The sequence below is a fragment of the Lutra lutra genome, chromosome 9 (genome assembly GCF_902655055.1).
Source record: "Lutra lutra chromosome 9, mLutLut1.2, whole genome shotgun sequence".
Lineage (NCBI taxonomy): Eukaryota > Metazoa > Chordata > Mammalia > Carnivora > Mustelidae > Lutra > Lutra lutra.
Window position 1 is genome coordinate 22850431 of NC_062286.1, and position 22766 is coordinate 22873196.

The 22766-nt window shown below is 41.9% G+C and overlaps 1 long non-coding RNA gene across 1 annotated transcript; it reads right to left on the bottom strand.

Moving 5' to 3' along the window:
* Positions 1–9277: 9277 nt before the first annotated feature.
* Positions 9278–12287, bottom strand: LOC125109269 (uncharacterized). Its single transcript, XR_007130169.1, has 3 exons — positions 12226–12287; positions 11991–12060; positions 9278–9354 (listed from the first exon to the last, which is right to left on the bottom strand). It is a non-coding gene; the product is annotated as an uncharacterized LOC125109269 (long non-coding RNA).
* Positions 12288–22766: the final 10479 nt, after the last annotated feature.

Here is a 22766-nt window from a genome sequence, read left to right on the forward strand (position 1 = left end):
GGAATCACCTAAAATGCAGGGGGAATCGACACTTATCTGCCCGTTCTTTATTTTGGTGACCATACCTGGAAACTGAGGGAGAGCGGCTGGAGGGATGGGGGAGAGATTGTCTCCTTTTCTGATGTCTTCAAGAATGTCCTTGTCTGTGAGTGAAAACTGCATTTGGCTTTAATCACAACACATTATTTTCCACATCGGAGATGGTGGAGACAGGGTCCCAAACCCCATGCCCTGTTTTGTCTCCAGCTACCCACATTTGTCCTCCACACTGCAAGGGCTCATGTCCTCTCTCCTCTTCTTTGCTCCTCCCTTCTTTGTTCATTCCTCAGTTCTTATCTTGTCCACAGAATGCCACAACTTATGCAACCCAGTCCTTTTTGTAGAAGCTGCTTTGTTCGAATAACTCCACAGGTATTTTTCAAGTGCCTGCCATGTGCCAGCCCTGTTCTAAGTGCTAAGAATATAACAATGAACAAAGCAGACAGAAATCCCTCCGTCCCGGAGCTACATTTGAGGGTCATCAGGGAAGGGGCTCAGAGGAATGTTATCTGAGCTCTGAGTCATGGAAGTCAAAGAGTGAGCCCAAGGAAAACACCTGGAAGGGCATTCCAGCCAGAGGGAACAGCCCAGTGTAAAAGCTATGAGAGGTGCACTGGCTCTGTGCATTCCAGGGAAAAGGAAGGAATTCAGTGAGCCATTCCTAGGGTCTAGTCACCCACACATAAAGGCCACTTGTAGCTACTAGGTTGCTGGGCTAGAACCATGCCAAGAAGTGCCCCCACCAAAGGTAAGAGGTTCAGAATGTTAAAAGCTTTCTAATTCCATAGGAAAGGAGGGTCTATCATTCCAGAAAATCAACATGGCAGCCATGGCACAGGGTAGAAAGAGACTGGAACTCGAGGAGACAAGAAGAGAGGCCCACATAGCAGTCCAGACTCCAAAGGTGGCGGCAGAGAGTAAAAGAAGAATGGGGTCTCTCTAAGAGAGGGGGAATGGGACACAATGCCTTCAAGAAAGGAAGTGTGGGCATTTGGAAATGAGAAATAGGAGCAATTAGGGCATTTTGCCCACAGAGTTTCAGAGTTTGAAGAGAAGCATGAGAGAGAATCCTCATCAGAGGTCTGAGGAGGGAGAACATAGAACTGAACAGGAAGAGGAGTGGGAACAGCAGGTTCATGGGCAGGCGCGGCGGGGGGGGGGGGGGGGGGAGATGGGTGAACTGGCACTCACACACACACACACACACACATGAGCACCGCCACGGCGGCCACCTTTTCAGTGTGCCAGGCTGAGGGAAATGAGTTAACTGCATCTTTTTTAATGCAGGAAACAGGATGGTCAACCCTCTGTTTTTATAGACTGCATTCTAACACCTTCTTAACATGGGTTCCCTTCCAGTAAACATAAAATTCACGTACCCTTTTTTCAAATTCTTGGGAATTTCAAAATCAGTTTAGTCATCAGAAACAAAGCAAGGTGATTTCAGAATGTTTCTTCAAATCTTTCTTCCCCTTTGGTCTGTACCCTCGGACTTGCAGGACTTCCATTGAGAAGCCCTGCCAAGTTGCCACAGCCTGGAAGTTGCCACGGCCAGGTCCACGTACCAGCCTCCGGCCCCATTACGGGAACTCAAATGGAAAGGAAAAGTGAACAGCTTAGTGGATGGCCAACACTGGTCTTTACAACTACGTGGACAGATTGAGTCAAGTGAAGGAGAAGAGTGCTAGGGTGAAGAGAAAGCTTGCCTTGCTTGAGACAGCAAAGGTAGACCTAATGACTAAATGTTTCAGATTAAAAAAAAAAAAAGTTCTCACTAAAGATCAGGACTTTCTGACAGTGGAAGCAACAGACACCCAGCACCGCAGGTGAGCTGTGTGGTAAACAGGAGCATGCCCTGGGTCCCAGGTCCCTTCCCATATGTTTGTCCTATGAGCTGATTTCATCCTTTTTAAAAAATATATATTTTATTTATTTATTTATTTGACAGAGAGAGATACAGAGAGAGAGGGAACGCAAGAAGGGGGAGTGGGAGAGGGAGAAGCAGGCTTCCGCCAAGCCGGGAGCCCAATGCGGGGCTCCATCCCAGGACCCTGGGATCAGGACCTGAGCTGAAGGCAGACACTTAATGACTGAGCCACTCAGGCACCCCTGATTCATTTCTAAATACCATAAGCAAGGCACTGAGTGAGAGCATTCACAAAGACTTTTCTTCCTTCTCATCGGAAATAGTCACTTAAAAAGAACGATCAATGTCATTAGCCATTAGAGAAATATAAATCAAACTCACAGTGAGATACCACTTGCCACGGACTAGGATGGCTAAACTAAAAAAGACAGACAATAACAAGTGTTAGCAAGGATATAGAGAAATTGGAACCTTCACGCAGTGCCCGTGGGAATATAAAATGGTGCAACCTCTCCGGAAGACAGTCCTCAAAAGTTACCCATAGATGGGGCGCCTGGGTGGCTCAGTGGGTTAAAGCCTCTGCCTTCAGCTCAAGTCATGATCTCAGGGTCCTGGGATCAAGCCCCGAATCGGGTCTCTGCTCAGCGGGAAGCCTGCTTCTTCCTCTCTCTCTGCCTACTTGTGATCACTGTCTGTCAAATAAATAAAATCTTAAAAAAAAAAAAAGTTACCCATAGAGTTATCATATGACCTAGTAATTCTACTCCTAGGTATATACCTAAGAGAAATGAAAACATATGTCCACCCAAAACTTGCACACGGGTGTTTTTAGTAGCATTATTCATAATAGCTAAAAAGTGGAAACAATTCAGAGGTCCATCAACTGAAGAATGAATAAATAAAATGTAGTTTATCCACACAGTGGATTATTATTCAGCAACAAAAAGGAATGACGTCCTGACACCTGCTATAACATGTGTGAACCTTGAAAACATCATAAGTGAAGGAAAAGTCACAAAAGACCACATATTATAGGATGCCAATCATATGAAATGTCCACAATAGGCAAATCTATAGAGATGAAACTTGATTCATGATTGTCTGGGGTCAAGGAAGGGACGGTAAAGAGCAGGGAGGATAGAGAGTGTCTACAAATGAGTATGACTATCATCCTTTTGGGATGATGAAAATGTTGTAAAGTTGACTGTGATGATGGTTGCACAACTTGGTGAACATACAAAAAAATGTTGTGTATACTTGAAATAGATAAAGTGCATGGTATGTGAATTATATCTCAATTAGACTGTTAACCAAAAAGAAAAAAGAGAGAAAGGAAAGAATGAGGGAAGGCAGGCAGGCAGGGAGGTGGAAGGGAGGGAGGAAGGGGAGGGAGGGAGGAGGAGAGGAAGGAAGGAATCTGGTACCAAGGTCAGAAATCAAATTGACTAGTAGATCCCAGAACAGTTTAGATTTGTGCTGGGAATATGTGTTGGGGAAGGGGTGAGGGGAGAGAGAGGGAAAGAACAAAAGGGAAAGGAAGGGAAGAAAAGACTAAAAAGAAAGGAAAGAAAAAAAAAGTACTCCTCTCACAGTAAAATGGGAAGTAAAATTTTAGCATAACTGTTACGTGCACTTTGATTTTTTTTCATCAATAGAGATAGAGCACGCATGCGTGCACACAGGTGCACAATTGGGGTGAGGGAAGGGGCAGAGGAAGAGAGAGAGAGAGAATTTTAAGCAGGCTCCATGCCCAGCCCGGAGCCCTGTCTCAGGACCCAGAGATCATGACCTGAGCCAAAATCAAGAGTTGAATGTCTGACTGACGGAGCCATGCAGGGACCCCTGCAGGATCTCTGTGGAAGCGTATCTGCCTCTGAATGCCAATACTGGAGGATTTTTGTAGTACCACGCTGATACCAGACCACAGTGAGCCCTGCTCTGCACTGCATTTTACCCCCCCACACACACACTAGATGGATTGAGGGACACATGGGTGCCTCTGGCCCTTGGGACCCATCACGCCATGCTGGCCCAGCGCTCCCCAGGACCCTAAACATGTCTTCTTGAGATAACGCCAACCAGGACTCACAGAAACACCGCTGGACCTCTCTCTTGCCCTACACCTTCTAAACAAGAGAAGGTTCATGGGCTCTGTTGCTGGTGATATGAGAAATAAAAACTGCTTTGGAAAGATTTGAGCAGGGGAAGCGCCTAGGTAAGAGAAGACAAATTAATTAAGTTGTCAAATCCTTTCTCTCAAAGAGTGTGAATGTAATACACTCTTGCATAATGAAGTAGCGTTAGCCGGGAGAGCTGAACATCTCTGTTCTTGCTTCTTTTTGTGTCCTGTCTCACGTTCCTGCACGCACTGGACAATGAGATGGTATTCGCAACAGGTGTTAGAGGTGATGGAGGATATTCTTCAACGGCAAACAATTCATATCACTCTTAAAATTTAAATATATAAATGTAGCTGTAGCATGCATGAAACATAAGGCTGATTCTTTGTATTGAAAACCAGATGGATATTGAATACTAGGATGGCAATAATTTAATTTGTATATTAAATGTATTTAATAAGATTCAAATAGTCACAGAGTTAAATTTATTTTTTTTAAGATTTTATTTCTCTATTTGACAGAGAGAGAGAACACAAGTAGGCAGAGCGGCAGGCAGAGGGAGAGGGAGAAGCAGGCCCCCCGCTGAGCAGGGAGCCCAATTCGGGGCTCGATCCCAGGACCCTGGGATCATGACCCGAGCCAAAGGCAGACACTTAACTGACTGAGCCACCCACATGCCCCTCACAGAGTTAAATTTAAAAGTTAAAAAAAAAAAAAAAAGTTCCGCCATATTTAAATATTTTTACTTAAGACGTTGGTGCATTCATGTATTCTTTTTTTTATTTTGCCTTTTAATGTCAATAGAGAACATAAATATTTTCAAATAATAACTTTTGAAAACATACAAAGTAATTATAACTTCAAAATGGCCAGTCGCTTTATTGACAATTTGATAAAAATACACTCAATTTTTAAACATTTTGAAAACAATTACACTTTATTTTTAATCTTATATTACTATCAGTTGAACACAAAGTACATGGAAATATGTAACAACACATTTAGTGGTTTTGCTGAAATGAAGAAAATAAAATAGATGTAGAATAAATAAATGATTTGTGAATTATTTATGTCTTTTGTTACTCATACAAAATGTCTCTAGCTCATCCAAACATGTGCAAAATAACTAAATGTACTCATCTTTGGTATATTGCCAACTTTCATCATATAAAGACCATAGCTTTGTAAAGCTTTTGGGATTTCGTCATTGATTTGTCAAGACAGAAGGAAATGACACATTTTAGCTAACATCTTTTAGCTCTCTTTAAAATTGTCAATGTGTCGACATGGGGTGTGTGGGCCTCCATCTGTGCCCTTGTCTGGACTGCTTCCTGAGTGGTCCAGGTCATCCAGACAAATATTATGGATGAGTTGGGGAATTTGAGGGGTGGCTCAAATCTATGCCTTTCTCTCCAAAAATAAAAATAAAAATTTCAGGAATTCCTTTGGGTGGTCATAATTCTCTGAGCACACTTAAAATTCACCTTGAAGGGAAAATGAACCATGCCCCCACACCCTTGGAGATGGGAAAGGTTTAAAAGTCTTTTCCTGGGGACGCCTGGGTGGCTCAGTCGTTAAGCCTTTGACTGAGGTCCTGATCTCAGGGTCCTAGGATTGAGCGCTGCATAGCACCGGGCTCCCTGCTTGGTAGGAAGCCTGCTACTCCCCCTCCTGCTCCCCCTGCTTGTGTTCCCTTTCTTGCTGTGCCTCTCTGTGTCAAATAAATGAAAAAAAAAAAAAAAAAACTTAAAAAAATAATAATAATAAGAGTCTTTTCCTTTGGGGTGAAGATGTGGAGAGAAGGGAAGAAGGGGGAGAAGAGAAAGGAATGAGCCCAAGGAATGAGCAGAAAAGGGCTCCAGGCACTCAGACTTCCCAATGCCCGTGGCAGGGCCCATTCAGAGCCTCCCATCCCACTTCACAGTGAGGCTGGGGGTGGGGGTGTGCAGCGCTGAGGCCAAGCTGCTGGGCTGAGAGACAGTCTCCCGCTCAGGACCTGAGAGCCAAGAAGATACTGCTCTTTGGTGCAGATCTGGGGACTCCTCACCCTAGGAGCACCACAACCCCAAGGACAGGTGGGCCAAAAATATCAGGATAGAAGTGGGGTCAGAAGCTCTCTCAAAAACACCCACAGCCTTGCGCCTGGGCCCTGCCAGTTCCTCAGACTTCTGTACTAGGAAGAAAACCATATCCTCTTCAGGCAAATGAAATATGAGAGATACCTTCTCCTCCTTGTCAAAGCCACCCTGAACCAAGGAACTGTGTATGGCAAGAGGAGCCAGGGTTGGATTGTAGCCCTCAGGAGCCCCCTTGTCGGGGCACCAAGCACAGGGCACCATCTGTCCCACTGTTCCCATGGCTCCAGCCTGGGGAGTGGCAGCCAGCATAGAGCGGGGAAGGTGAGCTGGTTTCTGGTGGTGTGTTGGACATCTATCTCCAAATGCCACATCAGCCACAGCAGCTCCCTGTCCCCTGATGCGTAGTGTAGGCTATGTTCTTGGTTTTGTTTTTGTTTGAAAGATGGGATTGTATAACTTAAAAAAAAAATTTTTTTTGAACTCCAGATCTGGACCTGCCCCATCATGGTCTCTGGAGACAATGGGAGAGGGGAGAGAGCGAGGGGGTGCAGTGGGGCTTTTGGGGGACAACAACAGCCACTGGCTCTTGGTCCCTATGGCAATAGACCTGCCCCTCCTCTCCTTGACTTTACCAGGCACTTCCCTTTACTGTTACTTAGAATTCTTTTGAGCCTTGGATGGGGAGTTCCCCTATAAATCCAAATTACCAGGCTTTATTAAATCTTTCACATGTCAAAGCAGGCAAACAATATATATTTTCTAAACATCCACATTTGAAAATTCTATGTATAATCTCTGTAATGTACAGCTGACAAAGCAACCATGACATTTCTTCATTTTCCTGACTAAATTTAGAAACAAACATTTTCAGAATATGAAATTAAATAACAAAGGTCATAGGACAATGAATAATATGCCGTGTGTGGTTAATTACACTTGGATCTAAAAAAAAAGTCATCCTAGCCTCAATATAAAAATTGCATGTGTAGTTATTTCAGTTTGAAATGTCATAGGGTTACTTGGTTTCAAAAAGAAAATGGAAAAGTGCAAAGATATTTATGTAATCCTGAAAAAAAAGTATTTCTTAAGAGAATGTGATATTTAATTCTTTATGGCTTCCCTTTGTCCTGTGGTTGACTTATAAATATGCAATGCACAATTCTTTGTGCTTTTGAAATTAAGGACTCATAGTATTTTCATTCTTTTCAGAGAAAAGAACCAAATAATTTAGATACAGAAAAGATATGATTGTTTCCCAACAGTTACTAAATTTGACAAACGATTATAATCATAAATTGGATAGAATTACAATGACTCTTTTTCCATGAGTAAATAACCTGTACTTTTAATTTCCAACAGTGTTGTTTTGATGTTCCCTTAATACCTCAGGTTTCGAGAGTGAAACTTTCTGATATTCTTGAATGGGAATCACTTGTCTGCCCAATTTTTATTTCTGCTGTAATTAAAGCAGGGCACTTCATTGTGAATGAACTCATTCTCATACTCAAATAAGACAAAATAAGCAAGCTTTGTTAGTGGCAATGATAGAAGTGATAGGTCTGGGAAGTCCAGGAAATGCTCTTGTGACTTGCGATGTTCACCTAAAAAAAGACACGCTGAGGTCAAGCTTACTTTTGCTTTTTGGGGTTGATTTTGCCCTGCCATGCCCTAGGAGATCAGAGAAGGATTTTTCCTTTATATTTTTATTTATTTTTATATCCTATTTCCCTAGGATTTACACTTTTGCTCCTTCTGATTGGTTTGACAAACATCATTGGACACTCGGGAAGTGCTAGATACGGAGCTAGGTGTTAGGAATTCAAAGATAAAAAATACGGTCCCTGGGGTCAAGGAGCCCCATCTAGAGGATTCAGACAATGGGGCTTCTCAAGGGGAACACTTTGAGTTCAGAGGAGGGACTTGGTTTTTCCATCTGGATAACTTCTCTAGGGTCCATTCAAACTCAAAATGTACGTGATTCTACTTGATGACTCTAAGTTTCATATTATTTCAGGTAAGATGCTTAATAGCTAGACTGGTGTAGCCACAATACTTCCATAATGCTGATGTCAGGATCAGCCCTTGTCTATTCCAGGCTCCTCTTAACGTTTTCCGGAAACATTACCTAAAGCCCAACAGCTACCTCTTACGCTTGGTGGGAGGGGTGTTAATACAGGTGGGTTTTGCCAAGCGCAGGACACCTTCGACTCACCCTCATTTGGTGGAGAACGGTTTGGTTTCATCATTTTACTCAAGTTACTTACTTGCCACAGATTGAAATTCTAAAAGAAGTTACTTGTCTTGATTCCTTTCGGAAGAAATACAAGTCTGACACACTCCCCTCTTCTATTTTAGAAGAGAGAGGCCTTAAAATGGTTCTGTCTTGTGATCTATTGGGAGGCTTCTTGCCAGGGAATGAGACTGATCCCAGCCACAGTCTCTCGGTTCTGCATCATCCAAACTTGTGGGGTTTGCTGATTCAGGAATCATTCTGTTCTTTATAGCTCTTCTGTTGGCTGCTTCTAAATAAGGAGAACCATCCTCTAGCTCGAGTTATAAGACTCATATTTGTTTTGTTTTGGTTTGCCTTTTTAAATTTTATTTGAAGAGGTTTCAAGAAGATCCAAAGCAACAGAAGATGAATTGTAGATAAGTGAATGTCAACTGCGGGTAAGGAGGGATAAGAGCTTTTTCAAACTACGCAGCTTGAAAAGCTGCTTCCCACCCATCCTGGTCCACTGCAGTATTTGAGAATTGCTGCAGCAGAGTGACAAGAAGAGATTAGAACCCAGAACCCAGGCTCCATTTTCATTTCTCCCCCCAACTCCCCAACTGCTCTGTGATCCTGGTTTCCCCTCTGGTCAATTACACTTATATGTTCATCTGCATATTTTTGAATTTGATCAATCATCTACCTACCTCTTCTTACTCAGATTTCATGTTCTAAATGCAGAATCTATTTATAGATTCCAGAGGGGAGGTGGGTAGGGAAATGGGCAAAATGGGTGAAGGGGAGTGGGAGGTACAGGCTTCCAGTTATGGAATGAATAAGTCACAGGGATAAAAAGTACAGCATAGAGAATTTTTTTAAAGTGATTTAAATTCCAAAGAATAAAACATATAATGAAAAAAACTATCATGGAAAAAATATATTTAGACTGTCTCTAAACTTACCCCAAACAGCAAAGCTGGTTCATTAAGTCTTGGTCCCCCCTCAAGGAAACAGATAGTCATTTGTAGCTGGAGGATCCTGTTTCAAAATGATGTCAATTCATTCATTGGGCTGCAATTTAGGTGCTTTATCCAAGCTTTTGGGGAGGATCCCTTTGCCCAGATAAATGGTAGAGGACTGACAGAACCCAACAGAATCAGTCAGTTACAGATCCATGGAAGAGTGAGTATGTAGCTTGAAAAACTTTACGAGACATTTCAGAGACCCTTGGATCTGGTTCTTTCCACCAATTAACTACCTGAGCTCATCTCATTCCTGTCCAAGGGGTATTTTCTCTTCAGTGTTCTCTAGAAAGCTTCATCTTGCCCTGCCCCACCCACAGCTTTAGCTCTGATAACCCTAGTTCTCCCAAGTGTTCTAAGAGGCAATAGCTCCTGTTTAGTTGGGCCCCTCCAATCTGTGTTCCCTTTTCTGAGCTCACCTGTCTCCTCAAGGAGCAAAGCCTAATGTGTTCATTATCTGGTCCTTTACAGAAGTTTGTCACCGCATGGACTAGAGTACTTGTGGCTCCTCTACTGAGAACTTGTAGTTCTAGAGACTGCGTCCAGCTGGAATGCAGTACTGGCCTCTCATCTTTCCCTCACTATCTCCTCAGGAAGTCATGTGAGGCATGGGATTGGTGAACTTGAGAGAAGGAACAGAGCTTAGGTCAGCCCTCATCTTCTCAGAGCCAGCCCACCACAGGACAATATAAATTCTGGCCCATTCTCTGTCATGCAGTATGGAGGCAACACAAGTCACTCTGCCCTCAACCTCTACCTCAGGGGCAGCTTCACACTAACCCAAGCTCACAGAGAATGCTGTATAGCCAAAATTAAAGTGTGTCCCATTTTGGGGGTGCCTGGCTAGCTCAGAGCATGGGACTGTTGATCTCAAGGTTGTGAGTTCCAGCCCCACATTGGGTCTGGCACTCACTTAAAAAATGATAATAATAAATAAATAAATAAAGTGTATTCCATTTTAATGATAAATGCAACCAGCTAGTGGATGGACCCTTCTATCAGCAGACTGGGGTGTATTTGCTCCCTGTAGACAGGAAACAAAATGATTTCAATTCTGTACTTAGAGCATAAAATATGAGTAAGGAGAGGTGGGTACATGACTTACCCTTTGCCAGAGAGACCTGAGAGCTCAAGTCCCTGGGCCAAGGCCTCTTCTCCCTTGAACAGTATTCGGGAAGGTGCCCTCAACTTCTGGCTTCTCAGGCTTAGGTCTTCCATGCTATACACTGACAGCACCTCTGCCCACCATCTCTACTCATCCAGGTTTTCTCCAAACAATTGATCAGCTTTAGGCTTTTTAAATTAACAGTCACCTTCTGGTGCTTGCCATCCTAAAATTATCCTAAAGCTATGGGTGTTTCCGAATTCTTCAGTTACAGGGGTTACCAATCATTTTACATCTTTAGTCAACTTATAATCTGTGTGTGTGTGTGTGTGTGTGTGTGTGTGTGTGTGTGTGTCTTACTGATTTAACTCTGAGAAGGCACCCTCATTTCCTATTTCTATGGGAAGATATTTTACTATTACCCCATTGATTGCCAAAAGGTATCTCTGAACTCTTTGGAAAGAAAGCCTTTTAGCATAACAGTTTTTTATTATACTTTGACACTCAACTACCAGAATCCAAGCACCTGATCTCATATTGGAGTAACTACTGAGATGGAGCTAATGATGACAAAAACCTAGGAAAGACTCTCAGTGTAACTCATGTTTTTTAAACGTCTGTTAAATAGTCTTATGCAATAAAGTCAAGATGTCTTTAAGATCTCTGATTTGTTTCCAAAGGAGGTGGATAAAAATATTTTACTCTTAAGCGAAGAATTAGCCGATTGGATGCCTCTGACAATTGGAATCAGCCTCAGATGAGAAATGGCTTTCCCCACTCTTCTCCTTTTTTCCTCCCCAAACATCTATTTCTCCTGTGTTAGGCATACTCTTGGGCACTGTAGATACAAGAGTGAAAATATGATCTAATAGAAGACTTTTTAAAAAAAATTATTTATGGGGCGCCTGGGTGGCTCAGTGGGTTAGGCCTCTGCCTTTGGCTCGGGTCGTGATCTCAGGGTCCTGGGATCGAGCCCCGCATCGGGCTCTCTGCTCAGCGGAGATCCTGCTTCCCCCTCTCTGCCAGTCTCTCTGCCTGCTTGTGATCTCCCTCTCTCTGTCAAATAAACAAATAAAAATTCTAAAAAAAAAAATTATTTATTTATTTGAGAGAGAGAAAGAGAGCAGGGGAAGAAGCAGAGGGAGAGGGACAAGCAGATTCTGTACTGACCCCAGAGCCTGACACAGGGCTTGATCCCATGACACTGAGATCATGACCTGAGCCAAAACCAAGATTCGGATGATTAACTGACTGAGCCACCCAGGAACCCCTAATAGAAGATTCTTGATCCAATGGGGCTTACATTCCTTTGTGTGTCTTTTCCAGATTTACCAGATGATACATGTTTCAAATCAGGCAGATGACATTTGAGAAGAGCAAAAGGGCATGGATGTGGAAAATTAATTATCTCACCCTTCAATATCTCAGTAGTCAGATGTTTAAAAGCCAAGGATAGAAGGATATGTGAATAATTTTTGATGAGTTGCAAGATGAAAGCCATGTGAATGACTTTTGGGGAATTGTTTTATTAAACCTAATAAACGTACCCTTTTGGAGAGATGTGGGTATCAACATTCTGTCTCAGAATGTATCTTCCAGCTCAGTGATGTGTGTCTGCTAAGGAAAGGATAAATCAGGATTAATAGATTAAAATGTATGTTGGCTCTGAGGTTTGCAGGTTCATAAATTCATTGTTCTCAGTCCATTCAGGAGAGAATTGAGTCACATTAACCAGAATTATAATGGATTGATTAATAAAGCACAACACCATTTATTCATTACCTGTGAAAACTTTAACTACCAGCTGAAATTCATGTCTGTTAGTCGGCACATGGTAGGAGAATGTATTAAGAAATCAAATTAAAGTCAGAAGGTTAAATGTTAAATATGGAAGCTGAACAAATCAAGTTGGATGTGTCAAAGGGCTATTTTCATTAACCAATGGCAGCCTGATACAGCCTTTTTTTCACTATGAGGTCATACAGTCCCAGCTACGCAAATATCTACTATTCAGCTGGACAGGGAAGGCCATTGCTGGACAAACACTGGCAAAGTCTGACTCCCAGCCTCTCATTTCTCGAAGCCTGGGCCACTGTTTCCCAAAGGGTGGTCAAAAGTCCACCTACAATAAATTTGCCTTGGGTGTTCATTAGAAATGCATTTTTCTAGAATTTAAAAATTCTAGAAATTTTATTTTCTAGGCCCGTCCCACACATCTGAATCAAAATCTCTGGTCTTGGGCTGGCAACATTAATTTTAACTAGATTTCTGGTGTAAGCACATTGGTGTCTTGAAAATACTGCTAGCTGCTAAGCTGTATAATTCAGGCAAGTTAGTTACTTGACTTCTCCAAGACTCAGTTTACTTGTCTGTAAAGTAGAGGTAATAATAGGTCTTATCTTCTAGGATTATTGCTGGGATCAAGTGAGTCAAGACATGTAAAGCTCTCAGAACAATGTCTGGCACCTGGTAAGCCCTCAATACATGGTTGCTATTATTATTCCCACCAACATTATTGTTGGTTCACTGTCATTATTCAGCCCACTACACCTGTTTGATCACAGATTTAAATTTTTTTTTATCAAGCAAAGCCAAGTTTACTGGCTACTGTAATAAGGAAAAGTATGCTCTTGACAGTCTTAGCAGCCTCTCTCGGATTGTTTTTCATAGATGAGATTTCAGGGTGTCTTCAGGGTGTCTGCTTCTTAAGGATGAAAAAGATAGTATCCTAAGCCATTTCAAACCATGCTGCAGGATGGATTTATTTTGGAGAAGCCTTCCAATGGCATCTACAGTGTTTGACTTAAAGATTCTATGTGATCTCAGGGTTTGGCACTCCTAGCCCTGTCTTGAAAGTTCAATTCCAAAAGGAAGGAAGGAAGGAGGGAGAAAAGAAGGGAGGGAGGAAGAGGAGAGAGATAAAGAAAGAAAGAAAGAGAAAAGAAGGAAAAGAAAAGAAGAGGGAAGGGAAGAAAGAAAGGAAAAGAAAAGATAAGATTGCATCTTACTTTGGGGCTAAAATTTCTCTGCCTACTGACAACAGCAACATACCAACTTATTTAAAGTCATCTCCCTAAATGTTGTCCCTTGTTATGAATTACCCTCATATTTACACTCTCCTATAACAAATGAACAAAATGTAGAAATAGACCCTCCTGAGTCAAGGGGCGGAGTGACAGTGATTCTAATGAAATAAGGTGGAATCTCGGAGACACCAGGTCGGCTCCCTCGGAAGCACAGCACCACACACCATTTTTGCAACTTGTCAGAGTTTGTAAATGGAACTTTTGCAGCACCATTCCGATCAACTGTCTCTTCATCTGAATACTTTAGAGCAGGTTATAAACATTCATTAAGCCTCAAAATATCCCCATGACACGGATAATTACTAGTCTTTCCTGTATTTGAGCTGGGCACATTAAAGGAAGAGGTTAAATGAAGTCAATTCTTCAGGTTAAGCTGATTCAGCAGTAAAACCGCTCAGGGAGCTTCTCTCATCATTGCAATCTAAATAGTTCTGCAACTAATTTCTTCAAACTCAAGCATAACATTTAAAACTGAGTCGTAGAAAAATGAACACATGCTTGCAAAAACAAAAATTAAAAGTCTAACGTGGCAAAGAGCAAAGGAAGGTATACCCTAGGTTAGCTATTCTGACTTCCTTCTTGTCCAATGTGCTTACAACGCTGGACCTCTCCCCTTCTAGTCAGTGTGGGTTCTTGTTCCTCCCTCTCATTTCCCCTTCGCAGCAAACTGGAAGCCTATGCTCTTGGTGTGCAGTGGGAGAAACAGCCAGTTACTGATGGCAGGTGTGATCTGAACAGCCTGCTGAGAGCCACGCCTACCAGCCGCGAGAGGCTCCGCCTAGCCCCATCCAATTTCACTGGCTTGCTGGGACTGCTAAACCTTGCCCAGCTCCCGGGTCACAGGCTCGTAAGTCCCTGAGCTATTTTTAGCTGGGTCCAGGGCTCAAGTCACTAAATCTGGATGGGTAGCTGAGATTCAGTTCTAGCTTTTAAAAATAACTTCTGTTTTTCTCTTGTTACAATTTATCATGTCTTCATTTCGTTTTTGTTTTTGGTTTTTTGTCTTTTTGGAAAATATAGCTGAGAAAAAGGTGAGAACATTTAGAACCCAGGGCAAAAAGAAGAAAGTTAAAATGTCCTATAATAATCTTTATTGAAGCATAATATATATATAAAGAGAGAATGAGGTGTACTAATCTTATATATACATACAGACACACTTTTATTTAAGTATATTCTTATTTAACCACCACCTAGACATCATAAAGGACTCTCCAGAACTCCAGAAAATTCTCACTTGCTACTTCCTGGTCAGTATCCCTGTAGGTATAGGTAAATAGGTAAATTCTAAATTGACTTGTTTTATCTGTTTTTGAATTTCACATAAGTGCAATTGTAAACACTTTTCATGTCTTCCTTTCTTCACTCATTTTTTAAAAAAATTATTTGACAGAGAGAGATCACGAGTAGGCAGAGAGGCAGGCAGAGAGGCAGGCAAAGAGAGAGGAAGGGAAGCAGGCTCCCCGCTGAGCACAGAGCCCTATGCGGGGCTTGATCCCAGGTCCCTGAGATCATGACCTGGGCTGAAGGCAGAGGTTTAACCCACTGAGCCACCCAGGCACCCCTTCACTCATTTTGATGTCTATAAAGTTCATCCATATTGCTAACATGCAGCAGTGGACTGGCTTTTGTTTATTTTTGCTGTCTGAAATTCCACAAAGTTAATACTCTATAATTTACCAATCAGTTCCCTTGTTGAAGGATATTTAGCTTGGGGTGTCTGGGTGGCTCAGTGGGTTAAAGCCTCTGCCTTCCGCTCAGGTCATGATCCCAGGGTTTTGGGATCAAGCCCCGCATCAGGCTCTCTGCTCTGCGGGGAGCCTGCTTCCTCCTCTTTCTCTGCCTGCCTCTCTGCCTACTTGTGATCTCTGTCTGTCAAATAAATAAAATCTTTAAAAAAAAATCTAAAAACAAAAAAAGCTTGTTTCCAAATTTTGATTATTAAAAATAAGACTGCTGTGAGCATGTTGTCCATGCTTTTAGTGATCGTGTGCACTCACTTCTGTTGGGTATACACATAGGAGTGGAATTGCTAAGTCATAGGGTAGTTAGACCTGACTTTTGTAGATGAGCCAGTTTTCCAAACTCATTGTACATTTTATAGCTCCCATCAGCAATGTGTGAGAGTTCCACTTTATACACTCCCCAACACTTGATATTCTTAGTCTTTTCAAAGTTAGCCATTCTGAAGAGTATGAGGTGATATCTTATTGTGATTTTCATTTGCATTTCTCTGGTGACTAATGAGGCTGAACACTTTTTCAGATGTTGTGGGACATCCTTTTCCATGAAATGCCTGTTCAAGTCTTTTGCCCATTTTTAAATTGGCTTGTTTGTCTTTTTCTTATTGGTTTATAGAACTCAAGTTCTTTGTTAGATATGTATATATTTATATATTATACACACACACATACATATATATATGTGATCTATATATATATCTTCTGTCTGTGTTTTACCCTTCCACAAAACTTTTTACTTTTAATGAAATCCAACTTAATTGATCTTTCCTTTTATGGTTAATTTTTCTTGTATCTTGTTTGAGAAGTCTTTGACTGCCCTAAGGTCACGAAGACAGTCTCCTGTGCTTTCTTCAGAAGCTTTATTGTCTTACCATTTAGGTCTCTGATCCATCTCCAGTTAACCCATTTTGTATAGTATGAAGTAAAGGTCATTTTTTCCATTAAAATATCTAATTGCTCTATAATCATTTACAGAAAAGACAATTCTCCTTCATATGTGTGAGTCTGTTCCTGGGCTCTGTATTCTTTTCTACTAGTTTGTCCATCTTTGCACCAATACAACAGTATCTTAATTTCTGTAATTTCATGTTACATCTTCTAATCTGATGGTAAAACCCACCAAATTTGCTCTTTCCCTTCAAGATTTTCTTGTCTATTTTGAATTCTTTGCATTTCCATATATATTTTGGGGACAGCTGGTCAACTTTGACAACCATGATACCCCCTCCCACCAAGAAAAAGATAGTTGAGATCTTTATTAGGAGTCCATTGAATTTATAGGTTAATTTGGAGAAGATCAATATCTTAATACAGAATTTTCCAATTCATGAACATGATATATAACCTCACATATTTAAACCTTCCTTCATTATTGTTCACTTTCTAAAAATTTAACAATAGATTATGTATATCTAAGACTGTCACTAAATATTCTTTTACAATATGATTTATAATGCTTCATAGTATTCCACTCTATGAAACCACCCTAGCTAGACTAACTCTTAACCATTAAGCACTAAGTTATTTCTAATTTTTCACTGTTTGAAAAACCCTGTGATAATCATCACTGTAGACATCAGAGCAAATGGACCACTGTTTAGAAGTACTCTTGAGGAGAAGAGTTAAAGGTTCTCTCCATCTCTCTCTCTCTTTTGCTTTCTTCCTTACCACTTGCAGATATCCATCAACACATTAGTCACACGGGCACACACACATGCACAGACAGTATGGTACATAGTTGACAGAAGGTGTTAAACAAAAGTTTCTTCTCATGCTCTGAGTATTTTGACATTACATTTACATTTCTTTTGGCTCAAGCAAATCCCATTCAACACAGGAGTATCAGGGATTTTATTTAAAACTAGAAAACATTCTATTGACCCCAGCTACTAGAGAAAATTTGGTTTCAGCTACCTAAAAAATGACAATTTTGTGGCATTAAGTCAGTCAGATTCTTGGGCCCCCAGAACCCTCATCCATAAAAAGAATAAGAACCATGACAGTAAAGTTCCTCCAAGCCTAATATTCTGCTGTTTTACTTAATGGATACCATTGATAGAGACAAAATAGATGAAGTTAAACAAACAAAATATATCAGAACATAAAATATATATTTAAAGGAAAACACAGAATGAAGAAAAATACCTATGTTAAATATAAACAATAGGATCTTCCCATCCAAAATATATTGATGGTAATTGATACAAATATATAGATTCAAATATGTATGACCAGTATCTAATTATATTCCATAAGCAATTTAGGGGAATGAATCAAAAGTTTGCACATTTGACTATAATTGTAGTAAATCACCATCTGGAAAAATGAAGAGGCTCGTCAAACATGCAAATTAAAATGACATTAATGTATCACTACCCACCTATTAAGCTAGCAAAAGTAAGTGGAAATGATAAAAACCCAGTGAGGTTAAATTGTGAAGAAACATGTTATTTAATGGCTGCATAATATTTTGTGCAGAAAAATAAAACCATTGTTTCACTGGTTTCCTATTTAAGTTGTCACTGAACAAGTCTTCCCGAAGAACACTCTGATAATACTTAAGAGAGCTATAAAACTGTTCCTTTCATTAACTGATAATTCCCCTTTGGGAAATATACTACAGGGGAATAATGGAAATGAAAATAAAAGGTTGACAAAAATATTAATAACTGCATTTTTTATTAACAAAAGTTTGGACATAGCCCAAATGTTATAGGCAAAAACAGCTAAGCAAAGGTGGGGACAAAGTCTTTCAAAGAAGATTTGCTTAGGTCTTTGTTCAACAAACATTTGAAGGACTATTAAGAGGAGATAGAAGATTTTTTTAAAAAGAGAATTCTATCTAGTCTCATCCTTCATGGAACTTAAACTCGGAGACAGATGTAATAATTATAGTCAATGTGTCTTGAGGGCTTACTATGTAGAAGGTATGATTTAAGTGATTTAGATGTATTAACTCTTACAATTCACAACAACCTGTGAGGTGGGTATTATCATTATCCCTGAAGCGCAATGATGAAATAACTTGGTCAAGTATTCTAGTATCGGGAAATAGCGTCATCTTTTAAATTAATCCCTACTCATTAGGCCTAGCTGATAAGTAACAGGGCTGGGAATGAAATGGAGATTGGGTGGCTGCAGAGCATGAACTTTGAACCCCTGCACCAAATACCATCACCCTTTTATACAGACATAATGGAGAGATAAGTAGCAGTAGGTGCAAAGCCCCATGGGAGCACTGAGAATGAACATGTGCACTTGGCAGGGGTGGAGGGTGGAGGGCAGGCCAAAGGCGGGGGCAAATCAGGGAGGACAGAATATGGCAAAGTGGGCAGAGGCAAGTGGATTGTGCAAGGTGCTGCTTAGTGTTTGGCTTTTACTCTGAAGGTGATGTGAGGGCCTGAAGGATGTGAGAGTGTGGGTGGGAGGGTGAGACCAGGGAGGTTTCTGTGGTTGCGCAAGTGAAAAGAGAGGGAGATTTTTTTTTAAAGATTTTATTTATTTATTTGACAGACAGAGATCACAAGTAGGCAGAGAGGCAGTCAGAGAGAAAGGAGGAAGCAGGCTCCCCACCAAGCAGAGGGCCCGATGCAGGGCTCGATCCCAGGACCCTGAGATCATGACCCGAGCCAAAGGCAGAGGCTTTAACCCACTGAGCCACCCAGGCGCCCCAAGAGAGGCAGATTTTCACAGAGGGAGTATCAGTGAGAATGAAGAAGAGGGACCAAATGGGGCTGGGCCCCACCAATACACAGAAATATGTTCATGGAATGAGTGGGCTGGGGAGATGGGGAGGGGGCAAAGAGCACAAAATGGCTTATAAAATACTGATCACTTCTGAAAGCAGGTAGGCATACATACTCAACTCCAAAGGTGCAAACAAGGAGAGAGGATAAACCCAGACTGAGGGCTCGCCATGTCCTGAACTTGGTTCTTCTGAGTGCGAGCTCATTCAGTGCTCCAACTAGTTTGGCCGGAGAGGCATCATCATTCCTATCTTACTGGCAGGGACACCGAGGTCCCCAGAACTTAGATGAGCTGCCTGAGGGGTGAGGCTTGCCTGTGGTGGACCTGGGGTGTGAGCCCTGGTCTGTGTGATTCCAAGTTCCCGCTCTTGCTACTCTGTCATGGAACCTTCCTCATTCTGGAAAAAAAGAGTATATAACACGTTCTTTTCTTCCATGAAGTTTGGATCTGGACAACTGAGGGAGAAATTCAAGCCTGGAAAACTAGCATGGGGAAGAGTAGCTAGCAATCATCTTCAATCCACCACTCTCCTTCATCCCCCTGTAAATCCTGCACCACCAACTTCTGCTAACCCCATCTCCAAGGTAACTCTGGATGCTTCCTCCTCCTCATTCCCAGGGCCATTCCTGTAGGGTAGTGTGGGGTCAGCCCAGTCCTGCCCAGGTTGGTCTTCTGATAGCAGGCTCATTTACTCCAGTGACATTGCTCTGATCAAACATTTTAAGAAGGAACTCTTTAAGAATTCTGAATGAAGTTGCTTCCTAAATGCTCCTCCTGTTTCCGCTCTTATAACCCTAATTTCTGAGTGATTAGGTCATGCCTCTGCTCTCAACCCTCCAATGGTTTCCAATATGTTCGGAATATAATCTTAGGTCCTTAACATGGTTCACTCTATCCAGCCCTTCTCTGCTTCTGACTCTTCTTCTCAGCTCCTCTGCCAAAATTGCTGTTGTTCATCTGTGCCAAGCATGTCTCCACCGCAGAGCCCTTACATGGTGGTACTTTCTTCCAGAAATAATCACCCATCTACAACTCACCCTGAAATGTGTAAATGGTTCTCTCTCTCTCATTCTGTTCAGATCATTGCTCATTTGTTACATCTACAGAGAGATCCTCTCTGACCACCTTATCTAAAGTACATTCTTGGGGCGCCTGGGTGGCTCAGTGGGTTAAAGCCTCTGCCTACAGCTCGAGTCATCATCTCAGGGTCCTGGGATCGAGCTCTGCATTGGGCTCTCTGCTCGGTGGGGAGCCTGCTTCCTCCTCTCTCTCTCTCTCTGCCTGCCTCTGCCTACTTGTGATCTCTATCTGTCAAATATGTAAATAAAATCTTTTTTTTTAAAGATTTTATTTATTTGTCAGAGAGAGAGAGAGCGCACAGGCAGACAGAGTGGCAGAGGGAGAAGCTCCTTGCTCCCCAGGGAGCCCGATGTGGGACTCAATCCCAGGACGCTGGGATCATGACCTGAGCCGAAGGCAGCCGCTCAACCAACTGAGCCAGGCAGGCGTCCCTGTAAATAAAATCTTTTAAAAAAATAAAGTACATTCTTCTTTATCCCCAGCCCCTTCCCCTGCTTTGTTGTTCATCCTGACCCTTACCACTATACTCACACACCGTCTATCTCCTAGGGAACCAACCATCCTGGTTTGCCCAGGGGATTCCTGGGCCAAGGGACTTTCAGTGCTAAAATCCCAGAAGTCCCAGGCAAACTGGGATGGGCTGATCACCCTACACCACCTCTACCAGAATATAAACTTGATGAGGAAAAGACTTTTGTTCTCAGCTGTACAGCCAGCATGTAACAGTGCCTGGCACAGAGTAGGTGCTCAAGAAATATTTACTGAAAAGTGAATACATAATCATTTCCTTTTACAAACAGCTTCAGGTTTACACTCTCTGGCCCAGCATTCCAGTTCCCTCTTGCTGGCCCATCTTAATTACCCCATGTTGTTTCCTACCACTACCTCTGCCCCAGGTACTCCTGTCTCCCTCTACTTTTCGAACTTTACCAGAAATGATCCCTTTGCCCAAAGAGCCCTCCCTTGGTTCTTCTGAATCAGTCTCCTTGATATGTTTTGTTTTATTTTTTGAGATCTATACAAATGAAAAGTGGAGGAGGTATGCATGGGTTCCTATCAGAATTCCCTAGGGCATTGTTTCAAAATATGTAGCCTCCGGTCCCAAAGCTGAGAATGAAATAGGACTTCTTTGGTGGGAGGAGGGGAATCAAACAGTAGTGGTGTTTTGAAAAAGTTCCCAGATGATCCTGACAATAAGCTCATAGCCATTTTCTTTGAAAGACACTGAAGTTAACCCCATAATACTTCACACCCTATTCATGTCCCTTGGTTGCATCACGTGTATGGAGGCCTTACCTGACCTCATTGCCCTCTCCCTCTTTGGAATTCTAAAAAGCTTAGGGTCTGGACCACACTCCTGAGCCCTAGGTCTGTAGGCCTGGTATAAGAATATGGACACATCAGGGTTGATTATAGGAACACTCCTCAGGTGTACGGGGTAGGCACTCCAACCTTCCCCTGGCTCTGGCTGAAAATAACCCCTCCTTCCTTCTCATCTCTGAAGACTGCCACCCATTGTGAAATCACCCACTTTCTTCTCACTCCTAGCCTGCTGTGAGCTCACTCACCCTGCCATCAGAGCAGATGGCAGCCACTGGACCCAGACCACATTCTTCGAGCTGGTGGCTCTGTTTAAAACACATTGGGGCAAAACAGAAAACTGCTGTGCAGGTTGCTGGCCAGGCTGCCAACAATGAGAACGGGCATGAAGGTGTAGGGTTCTAGGTGAGTCCTGCACAGGGAAGAGGGGATGAAAAGAATAGGTCCTTGCAAATGCCATTGCTTTCAAGTAAAAATGAGAGAGAGAGGAGAGACGTAGGGAGAAGGAGAAAGGAAGGGAGGGAGGGAGAAGTAGATCGCTATCTGGGCTAAGAATCATAAGTTTCAGATTCAAGTTTTAGTTTCATTATTAAGACAATGCAATTTAACCTTCCCAGGTCTCAACTTCCTCAATCACAAAGTGAGTGAGATCAATAGTAACATTCTTTTTTAAAAAGTTCCCAGCACATATGTTCACTCCCTTTTCCCCCTTACATTCCCTTTCCTTTGGTTTGGAACCAACTCCTTCCTGGCAACCAAACCCCTATACACCATGAACTGTCCTCAGTCCACATCTTCTTATAGGATCAGAGGTATCCCAGGCTCCTTCACTCTCCATGCTGACAGTCTCAAATTTAGGGCCCAGGTCTGCCTGTGAATTACAACAGGAACTGTCTTTGTGCCTGTTGCACAGGGTAGTGGGAAACACTGATAGATGTTTTCTGCTATGCCAAATTAGAATCCTCAATGGCTTTTCCCCATAAACTTTGTTATAATTGGTGGTTAGAGTCTGTATTACCATGGATACTTTCCTACACTTACATTAAGGATTAAACTGATTTTGCAGACCGATCTGGGAATTTAACCACCATTTGTACCACAGTCTCTGTGGGAAAATATATTCTGTGTTCCAAACAATTGACCTTTTGGAGTTGATCCAGTCCCTAAGTTGGGGACGGCCTGTACAATATTATGTTACATTTTTGGTTACATTTTTATGTCTTAGAATTAAAGACTCGTTAGAACTGGAAGAAACGTTGCTAATCATTTATTAATGAACTAATTTTGTAGGTAATAAAGCCAAGATTCAGAAAAAGAAAGTTCCGTCTCAGGTTATTTAGCTATTTTG